We start from the raw sequence: 12,337 nt of genomic DNA, 5'->3' as shown, positions 1-12,337 counted from the left end.
ATAGTTTTAAAGGTAGACTGTTTTGACTAGTTTTACTATAATATTAGTTTAGGTGATTCTATTAATCTAGACATCCATTTAGGGTGAGATTACCATCTCTGGAAAGCTCCTTAAGTCCATTTTTTAAAAATGTAAGGCTCTGTTTGAGACTCAAAATAAAAGTTGGTTAAAAGTTCAATTCTTTATAAGTGTGCAAAACAGTTCAGTTTTACACTATGAGTTCCTAGGTGAGTATAAAGATAACAAAACTTATTTATTTGACTCAATATTTTCAAAAGAAGTCTTAGGACATGTAAAAGTTCTTATTCTCAAAAGGAATAACCTCCAGGTCTTCATTAACCTTGTCTTTAGAGATAAGGTTTTAGACCAATTTCTGACTTCAAAAAATCTTATGTCAAATTGATGGGACTATATCTCAATTATTTCATAATGGTTTTTAGTGTAACTATCCATTGTTTCCTTATTAAGTCTACTTTTCTAATCAGAAGCCTTTAGTTAAAGATCTATCTTATATTTTGATTTATACATGATTCTTTGACACTTGGTCAGATTGCTTTAAATCTGAACTTGTCTCACCAAATAAAAATGAAAAATGACTTTTTCTTTGTAATAAATCATGAAAATTTTACTAGAAGTCTCAAACACATATATGAACATCATACTAATTTATGACTTCCTGAGATCAACCATAGGTTGGTGTTTAGGTCATGAACTTCAAGTAAAAATTTGGACAGCTTAAAGACAAAACAGTTTGACATAGTTTAACCACTTTAGTTCTCGATTTAGCTTCATTTTAAGACGTAGGACATGTAGAGATCTTAAGTTTACTGATCTAACATCAAGATCATGGTTAGATATATAGTCATCATTGAGTGATTTAACACTCTAGATCAAGCTTTTACACCATGAGAGTTCTTGAAGACGACTAGAAATAATGAATAGATTTAGTTAGTTGTTATACCTTGATGATATGTGATCCTAGAACTTCAGGAAGATGATCTAAAGATACTTTTAGATCTGTATTTAGAGAGTATATATGATTGAGAGTGAATGAGGCAAATGAGGGAAAGAAGAGCTAGAAGTGGGTTTATATAGAAATGGTGGTGGTAGACGTGGCAAAGGGAGGAGGAAGGAGAGCATGACTCATCATCTTGCCATTAATGAACTACATGATTATGTTTTGCATGGATTTTAACCTAAGGACTAAGTATTAGTGGAGGTGGTATGGTGATATGGATGATGATGTTGATGATGGTGTAAATGTTCTAGTCAATTTTTGTTTTGTAAGTGTACATGTACTTGTGTAGTCTTTTAATGTATAATTCTATCTATGATGTTTATTTGTATATTTAGGGTTTAGGAAGTAAGCTAAGGTTAGGTTCTAATCAAGATATATCAAGGTTGGTTAAGTGAAAGATATGGCTAAGTACAAAGTGATCAAGACTAGTTGTGAAAATGATTAAGTGTAGAGAAAGTCTTAACTTATGATCTAATGTTCAAATGAAATTGTTTTAAGTCTTTAATCTAAGTGCTTGGTAAATAAGTTTATTTATTAACAACAAAAACAATACCCAATCCCGCACATGCGAGGTATGGGGGAGGTGCGATGTAGACAATCCTTCCTCTACCGTAGAGTAAGAGACAAATTCGTTTCTTTAACCATGAGTCGAGGCCCATAGGAAGAGAAAGTCATCCCCCTCTCTACTCCAGGGCAGAGAGATTACTTCCGTGGGGACCTCCGGCCAAAAAAAAAAAAAAAAAGACTCCATGAAAATGGTTTAAAATTTCCATGGGTTTTAAAGGCTGCCTGAAAATCAATTTAGGCTCAAAGCGGCAGTCAAGACGCCACTTTATCGACGCTTGTTGTTGCCTCCATAAATTGAGCCAAAACAAAACCTAGTGGACAGAAACTCGAAAGGCATGCCAGGTGGAAGTTGTTGCAAAAGCAAAGAGCCAACCACCCGTAACAAAACAAAACACCACTCATGCACCTTTACGGTAGACATCCCCGAAGCCACACAACTAAAGGAAACCAACCAGGCTCAAGAGCAAAGAGGGTCGTCCTCAGCCATAATAGCCCCAAGATGCACCGAACGATGCGAAGCACCAAAAATCATACATACATACATACATACATACATACATACATACATACATACATACATACATACATACATACATACATACATACATACATACATACATACATACATACATACATACATACATACATACATACATACATATAAACAAGCCTGTATACATACATATTCGAACATACACACATACACAAACCTATATACATGCCTACATACATCTGTACCCAAACATACCTACGCACATACATACATACATACATACATACATACATACATACATACATACATACATACATACATACCATGCACACCTACATAAGCATACATATTACATATATATATATATATATATATATATATATATATATATATATATATATATATATATATATATATATATATATATATATAAGAATTTACATACATCCATACATACATACATACGTACATACATACCTACAAAAAGCATAAACATACATGCAAAAACAAACATACCTACAAACAAAAGCATACGTCCATTCATAGACCTATAAACCTACATCATACATACATACATGCAAAAACAAACAACATACATCAAACATACATAGATGCATAAAAAAAACATCTTGCATCATACATACATAGATACATACAAAAGCATAAACATACACGCAAAAACAGACATACCTATAAACCTACATCATACATACATAGAACACAAAGAAAGAAGATACAAAAGCATACGTCCATCTTTGTATACCAACAAACAAAATCATACCTACAAACATAAGCATAAAAACATACATTCCAAAAACCTACATACATATAACATCCATAAAGATACGTACATACGTACAAACAAACAAACATGCATACATACATACATACACAAACAAACAAAAACATACAGATATAATATTAATAAAAATAGCACAAGGATTGCACTAAGTTTTAACACCTTGTGCTGAAATCCGTAATGCACAAGTGTGCTAAAATCCGCAATGCACAAGTGTGCTGAAATCTGCAATCCGCACAAGAGTGCAAGAATCCGCACAAGAGTGCAAGAATCCGCACAGGAGTGCAGGAATCCGCGAATATTCTGAATACTATAAATAGGGAGCTTGACCTCTCATTTATAGGTTGTTGATTCTCTGCCATTTACCCATACCTTTGTAATTTTCACTTGTGACTTTGCCCAAGAAACTTTTACATTGTGTTAAGGTGAATCATGCTAATTGACAATCAAGACCGGGTCGGGGTGGTTGATCACTTGATTGATAAAGTGAAATACGATCATCGGGGCCCAAAACAAACAACAACACCCCAATCCGCCTCATTGCACTCGATCCTGGATCCAATTCCATAAGGAAGACGGATCTAGGCTCGATCAATTGGCGCCATCCGTGGGACTAGAACAAGCAAAGTCTCATGTTCTTACAGAAAGTTCAATTCGTTTGAATATACTGTAAGTTCATATCACCTTATTCACGATCTGAATCAAGTATAATTTGTGGATGCGATTTGCAAATTTTGTTAACAGCAAATTAATCGCACATCCGTAACTGGATTAAAATATTGATATTAGATCTGTAAGAAATTTTTTGCGTATCTCAGCAACTAATACCTTAATTGATTAAGAGATATGTAATATTTTACTTCCGAAATATGAATAGCATTTGGTTCCAATTTATGGATTAAGATATGATTTTATGATAGCTAAGTTGATTTTCAAGTTGTGATTTAAGATCACAGAACGAAGAAATTCATTCATCAAATGTGATTTATAATCAGTTGGATTGGTCATGATATGTACCAATAATTGCGAAGATATCGATGAAAAAACTTCGATGTTGAAGACGTCATATCGACATTGCTACTTTACAATAATTATATGATAAATGAGAAATTAATCATCATAAAATGTCAATCGGCTCATAGAATTTAGCCTGAGCTCATTGAGTCAGTTTCATACACATTGAATTCTGCCCGAGCTTTGTGATAGAAAGTTCTTGCGCAATATTGAAATTGCGCGGTTTAAAAATATATGTGTACCGTGATTCTGAAAAACAATTCACGCGGTTTACAAGCAACTACTGCGCAGCTCAAAAACAATAAAGTGCGTATATTTTTCCTAGCGCATACAAGTGTGCGACGTTGTATTACGCACTTCAAGTGCTTGAGAAAATATCTCAATTGAACAAACAGCTCTGTTAGCATAAGGAGCAACTTGACACACATTTTTAGCGCACATTAGATAGCCCATTTGTTGAAGAATAAAACACGTCCATTGTCGTGAAAGTATTGCCTTAAAAGTGGCTCTTGTTTGATTCAACAATATTACTCAAAAAGACTTCGCGGTGCCCGATTGTACGGCCAGAGCACGGTCTTGCAAACAGCCCGAATTTAGTTTCAAAAAACACGGCGTTTTCAGACTTCGCGGTGCCTCATTGCGGCCCGAGCATGGTCTTGAAAGCTGCCAAACTTTGGCTTAAAAATAATGAACGAAATCAGACTTTGCGCCGCCTAATTATGGCCCGAGCACGGTCTCGAACATAGTTCAACTTTGGCTTTAATAACATTGCGTACTTAGACTTCGCGGTGCCTGATTGTGGCCCGAGCACGGTCTCGAAAATTGCCCGATTATGGCTTGAGTATGGTCTCAAGAAAATAGCCCAAGCTTTGTTGTGCTTATAGCGAATTATGTGCAGCTTACAAGCAAAGACACATATAACAACATCTGTATTGATACAATTTATGAAGACATGTGCATTAATGTCGATAATATTTTAACAATTTATGCATGGCTGAATTAGCATCACGTGAATACCTTAAAATTCATGAAGAGTATTTCGCATTGCACGGTTGCGGCTATAAAAGCTGCTCATATTGAACTTATAATTCCCGCAACTGACATGTTGATGAAGTACCGATGCATAAGTTCTACAAGTTGTAGCATATGTTTCAACTAATTAAGCAAAGAGTTTAACGTGTGGGCACAGAAAAAACGTAAAACGTTTGGGTTTCTAAAAAAGAGAAATATGTGATGTACGTATGATTAGTAATGCGTGTAGCAACGAAGTGAAAGGTTATTACACGTTCAACTTAAAGAGAAATACGTGGAAGTTTATTGCAGATTGGTTGCCACGTGTAATATATGAAGCAAAATAGTGGGCCGCACATTAACAATTGATTATGAATTACGCAGCTACGGACTTAGAAAAAATTAAATGTATCTCTACTTTGTGCGGGTTCTTTGAAGATCCATTGGGCATTTTAAATTTACAAGGATTAAAACAGCAAGCTTAATGCCACAAGTTTAAAAAACTACAAAGATGATGAGCGAGCTTGAAATTGCAAGGTTTAAAATTGGTGAAACTATAATATTAAAGCTTTTTTGTGCGTATGACGCAACATTACTTAAGTCCATGAGCATTTGGCCATGGCAATATCATCATTTGTGCGATACACACGTTGCAAAATTGTTTAAGTCCGCGAGTATTTGGCCGTGGCAATACTATTGTTTGTGCTAAAAGCACGTGGTTACATTGCTTAAAAGCATGGCCGAATTATTGATTGATTTTGCACACGATGCATGAGGTCATGAAGGTTAAAACCATATGTTCTTATAATAAAAATGCACATTGGCAAGATAGGCTTAAAATATGTCATGTGCTATATGTTATATTAACATAAGCTTCAATTGACTTGCTTCATATATGCTTCGAGCAAATTTCTAAAAAAAAAAAAAAAAAAACTAAATATGCGTGAGACCAAAAATGAATCGTGATCAAATTTTATCAAGTGCGGACGCGTACTTTGATTTTGCAAGTGAAATCGACTTGGCGTGTATATACGCAATGAATGCCTAAGCGTTGAAGAAATCCCGCTTGGATGAATAACATAATATTACAAGTGTTTGCGAAAAGTTGGAACTTGTCCTAAGTATTTGATCTAGCCATGCTTAGATACTTAGCAAAAAACACATATTTTGCCAAAGGATCGTTTCGGCGGACTTAGAAGATTCATAATTTATAAAAGATTGTTTCGCATAAGTACATGTTTGTTATGTGCACAATAACGAATATGGAAATTGCAAAGGACAAGTCTAGAAATTATGAATATATAACAAAGCGCTATATAAATAAACGTTGCAACACGATATTCTCTTCAATAAGGAAGCGCCATGAGTTGCGCATAACTTCACGAACAAAGCATATTGTACACTTAGAGTTCGACATCATATACTTTCAGTTTATAATATCGAACTGGGGGGACTTGATAGTGTATATATTGCTATATTCCCTATGATTGCATACTTACAAGTTCACCATTATATATCTTCAACATATAATACCGAACATGGGGGACTTGATAATGCGCATAGCACTACCTTGCACATTGCACAAGGATTGCACTAAGTTTTAGCACCTTGTGCTGAAATCCGTAATGCACCCGCAATGCACAAGTGTGCTGAAATCCACAATCCGCACAAGAGTGCAAGAATCCGCACAAGAGTGCAAGAATCCGCACAGGAGTGCAGGAATCCGCGAATATTATGAATACTATAAATACGGAGCTTGACCTCTCATTTATAGGTTGTTGATTATCTGCCATTTACCCAGACCTTTGTAATTTTCACTTGTGACTTTGCCCAAGGAACTTTTACATTATGTTAAGGTGAATCATGCTAATTGACAATCAAGACCGGGTCGGGGTGGTTGATCACTTGATTGATAAAGTGAAAGACGATCATCGAGGCCCAAAACAAACAACAACACCCCAATCCTCCTCATTGCACTCGATCCTTGATCCAATTCCGTAAGGAAGATGGATCTAGGCTCGATCACAAAACAAGACATAGATCATTAAATTTACTCGTTAAGTCGGAAATTGTAACTTAAAGAAGTCAAACTAGACATCTTAAGTCAAAAAGCTAGAGTTGGGACAAATATAATTATTAATGATAAATATTTGTAAAAGCACAATCTTATTTTTATAAAAAACACATCACAAAGTTAAAAATTAAAACTTATATTTTTATAAATTTAGAAAATATATAGATTCTTTAGCTAATATTATCAACATACATATATACTGGAGTAACACAATATTCAGATTAAAAGTGTCAGATAGAAGTATCTATAACATTAAAAATCAATATACGGATTTATACTTTAAAATTGAAATTTGAAACCCGATTTAACTACTTGGAAGGATGCATGCATTCAACAATTAGCAATTTCTTTTACATGGGAAAATTATTAAGAAACTAACATAATATCCATTACAAACCCAAACAAATCTAATACAATAGATAAATATATAACAACTTGAACAAATAAAGACGTTTACAGATACTATAGATAGTTGGAAATCGAAGTAGATATTGAAAAAAGAAACTAAAAAAGAAGATGACACTTACAGGTATATTGTGGTCCTTTAGCGTAAAAGCATTTTTGAATGTCGAAAGATTTTGAAGAAGTCAAGGCGACAAACATATGTTTTTTTATCTCACCTACCTTTTTTTATATTACAGTAAAAATTAAGCACAGTAAAAGGGCCTTTTTTATTGAACTAAAAAAACCAGGAATACTTTATACGAACTATATTTATTGGACTGAAACAAAACTGAAAATGTGGTTTAAAAAAATTAGTGGGCCTGAATACAACGAAAACAAATTTAGCCTAAAATTAAATAAAAACAGATTCACATATTAGTGCTGTTGTAATAATTAATCGTATAACAATACAAATATCAAGACACCTACACTAAGAAGCAAAAAAAATATCTTTCTTGAAAGGTGATTTTTAGAAAACAAACAGACATTAAATTTCAATGTAAGTACAAAATTGTTTCCATCACTTTCTACTTCATTTGATTGTAAGTAAACAATTTTTTTAATCACTTTCTACTTCATTTGTTAAATTAAGAGTTGTATATGCTTTGGTTGTATAGAAAGTTGTATATTTAATAATTAGTTTAATATAAATTTATATATATATATTTTGCTGATAGGGTTTTTAAAGATCATAATTTTAAATTAATGTAAACATGATCATCATTTGATAGATAAAGTTATACAGATTTATTTGTTTTGATATATTTATAGGTTGCATGTATGTTAGTTGTTGGATAAGAATAAGTATTTAATATATATAAATTTTGACTTAATTAGTATAAATTGGGATTTAAATAGGGTTTACTAACCAAAATTAGTAATATAAGGTTGTTGTATAAATAATATTTAGATTACATAAATAACAAAAGTAAAGTCAACTACCTGGACGATTTTTAATACTTGAAGATTACTTTAATAGTTTATCATAAACATTGTTATTTAGTTTAGGAGATTAAGTTTTGATGATTGATGGTTCTTAAATCATCATTGTGCAGAGATGAAAAAGATTCAAATCTATTGTGATATTAGCGATTATGAGGATTAGTATATTAGATTAGAAAACAAATATGTTGTCATTATACTATGTTTTTCATGGTTGATACTCTTTTATTGATTTTAAGTTTGATGTATTTGCAAATAATTATACAAATTTATAATTGATAAATGTAATAGAATTTTGTATTAACTAACATGTATTAATTTGATTGATCAGATAATAGAGGTGAATGGATTTTTTTTCAAAGACTACCTTTGTTTCTGACGGTCATTCATGATCCAAATGGGAAGGAAATGGTAAACCATAGACCCACCTATTTATTTATAGGATAATCTTCTGTTAAATTATTCAGCATATGCTTAAATCCAAATTCTCAATGTTCATTTAACGGAACATTTATTCATTTATCAGCACGCACCAGAAGAATTTGTGAGAAGACATATTGATCCACCAGGTACTATTGATTATTTCAGCATTAAGTTAAGACGCACATATTCTATGTAGTGACCCGAACTTTTCCAAGTTTATATATATTAATTGAGATTGATATTTACATGATTAAATGTTTCTAACATGTTAAGCAATCAAACTTGTTAAGACTTGATTAATTGAAATATGTTTCATATAGACAATTGACCACCCAAGTTGACCGGTGATTCACGAACGTTAAAACTTGTAAAAACTATATGATGACATATATATGGATATATATATAGTTAACATGATACTATGATAAGTAAACATATCATTAAGTATATTAACAATGAACTACATATGTAAAAACAAGACTACTAACTTAATGATTTTTAAACGAGACATATATGTAACGATTATCGTTGTAAAGACATTTAATGTATATATATCATATTAAGAGATATTCATACATGATAATATCATGATAATATAATAATTTAAAATCTCATTTGATATTATAAACATTGGGTTAACAACATTTAACAAGATCGTTAACCTAAAGGTTTCAAAACAACACTTACATGTAACGACTAACGATGACTTAACGACTCAGTTAAAATGTATATACATGTAGTGTTTTAATATGTATTTATACACTTTTGAAAGACTTCAATACACTTATCAAAATACTTCTACTTAACAAAAATGCTTACAATTACATCCTCGTTCAGTTTCATCAACAATTCTACTCGTATGCACCCGTATTCGTACTCGTACAATACACAGCTTTTAGATGTATGTACTATTGGTATATACACTCCAATTATCAGCTCTTAGCAGCCCATGTGAGTCACCTAACACATGTGGGAACCATCATTTGGCAACTAGCATGAAATATCTCATAAAATTACAAAAATATGAGTAATCATTCATGACTTATTTACATGAAAACAAAATTACATATCCTTTATATCTTATCCATACACCAACGACCAAAAACACCTACAAACACTTTCATTCTTCAATTTTATTCATCTAATTGATCTCTCTCAAGTTCTATCTTCAAGTTCTAAGTGTTCTTCATATATTCTACAAGTTCTAGTTACATAAAATCAAGAATACTTTCAAGTTTGCTAGCTCACTTCCAATCTTGTAAGGTGATCATCCAACCTCAAGAAATCTTTGTTTATTACAGTAGGTTATCATTCTAATGCAAGGTAATATTCATATTCAAACTTTGGTTCAATTTCTATAACTATAACAATCTTATTTCAAGTGATGATCTTACTTGAACTTGTTTTTGTGTCATGATCCTACTTCAAGAACTTTCAAGCCATCCAAGATCCTTTGAAGCTAGATCATTTCTTGTTACTTCCAGTAGGTTTACCTACTAAACTTTAGGTAGTAATGATGTTCATAACATCATTCGATTCATATATATAAAACTATCTTATTCGAAGGTTTAAACTCGTAATCACTAGAACATAGTTTAGTTAATTCTAAACTTGTTCGCAAACAAAAGTTAATCCTTCTAACTTGACTTTTAAAATTAACTAAACACATTTTCTATATCTATATGATATGCTAACTTAATGATTTAAAACCTGGAAACACGAAAAACACCGTAAAACCGGATTTACGCCGTCGTAGTAACACCGCGGGCTGTTTTGGGTTAGTTAATTAAAAACTATGATAAACTTTGATTTAAAAGTTGTTATTCTGAGAAAATGATTTTTATTATGAACATGAAACTATATCCAAAAATTATGGTTAAACTCAAAGTGGAAGTATGTTTTCTAAAATGGTCATCTAGACGTCGTTCTTTCGACTGAAATGACTACCTTTACAAAAATGACTTGTAACTTATTTTTCCGACTATAAACCTATACTTTTTCAATATGAAACCATAGCAATTTGATTCACTCAAAACGGATTTAAAATGAAGAAGTTATGGGTAAAACAAGATTGGATAATTTTTCTCATTTTAGCTACGTGAAAATTGGTAACAAATCTATTCCAACCATAACTTAATCAACTTGTATTGTATATTATGTAATCTTGAGATACCATAGACACGTATACAATGTTTCGACCTATCATGTCGACACATCTATATATATTTCGGAACAACCATAGACACTCTATATGTGAATGTTGGAGTTAGCTATACAGGGTTGAGGTTGATTCCAAAATATATATAGTTTGAGTTGTGATCAATACTGAGATAAGTATACACTGGGTCGTGGATTGATTCAAGATAATATTTATCGATTTATTTCTGTTCATCTAACTGTGGACAACTAGTTGTAGGTTACTAACGAGGACAGCTGACTTAATAAACTTAAAACATCAAAATATATTAAAAGTGTTGTAAATATATTTTGAACATACTTTGATATATATGTATATATTGTTATAGGTTCGTGAATCAACCAGTGGCCAAGTCTTACTTCCCGACGAAGTAAAAATTTGTGAAAGTGAGTTATAGTCCCACTTTTAAAATCTAATATTTTTGGGATGAGAATACATGCAGGTTTTATAAATGATTTACAAAATAGACACAAGTACGTCAAACTACATTCTATGGTTGAATTATCGAAATCGAATATGCCCCTTTTTATTAAGTCTGGTAATCTAAGAATTAGGGAACAGACACCCTAATTGACGCGAATCCTAAAGATAGATCTATTGGGCCTAACAAACCCCATCCAAAGTACCGGATGCTTTAGTACTTCGAAATTTATATCATATCCGAAGGGTGTCCCGGAATGATGGGGATATTCTTATATATGCATCTTGTTAATGTTGGTTACCAGGTGTTCACCATATGAATGATTTTTATCTCTATGTATGGGATGTGTATTGAAATATGAAATCTTGTGGTCTATTGTTACGATTGATATATATATAGGTTAAACCTATAACTCACCAACATTTTTGTTGACGTTTTAAGCATGTTTATTCTCAGGTGATTATTAAGAGCTTCCGCTGTCGCATACTTAAATAAGGACGAGATTTGGAGTCCATGCTTGTATGATATTGTGTAAAAACTGCATTCAAGAAACTTATTTTGTTGTAACATATTTGTATTGTAAACCATTATGTAATGGTCGTGTGTAAACAGGATATTTTAGATTATCATTATTTGATAATCTACATAAAGCTTTTTAAACCTTTATTGATGAAATAAAGGTTATGGTTTGTTTTAAAATGAATGCAGTCTTTGAAAAACGTCTCATATAGAGGTCAAAACCTCGCAACGAAATCAATTAATATGGAACGTTTTTAATCAATAAGAACGGGACATTTCAGTTGGTATCAGAGCGTTGGTCTTAGAGAACCAGAATTTTGCATTAGTGTGTCTTATCGAGTTTGTTAGGATGCATTAGTGAGTCTGGACTTCGACCGTGTTTACTTGAAAAATGATTGCTTAACAAATTTTGTTG

This window comes from Rutidosis leptorrhynchoides, chromosome 5, assembly GCF_046630445.1.
Source record: "Rutidosis leptorrhynchoides isolate AG116_Rl617_1_P2 chromosome 5, CSIRO_AGI_Rlap_v1, whole genome shotgun sequence".
Classification (NCBI taxonomy): Eukaryota; Viridiplantae; Streptophyta; class Magnoliopsida; order Asterales; family Asteraceae; genus Rutidosis; species Rutidosis leptorrhynchoides.
Note: the sequence above shows the minus strand (reverse complement) of the source record.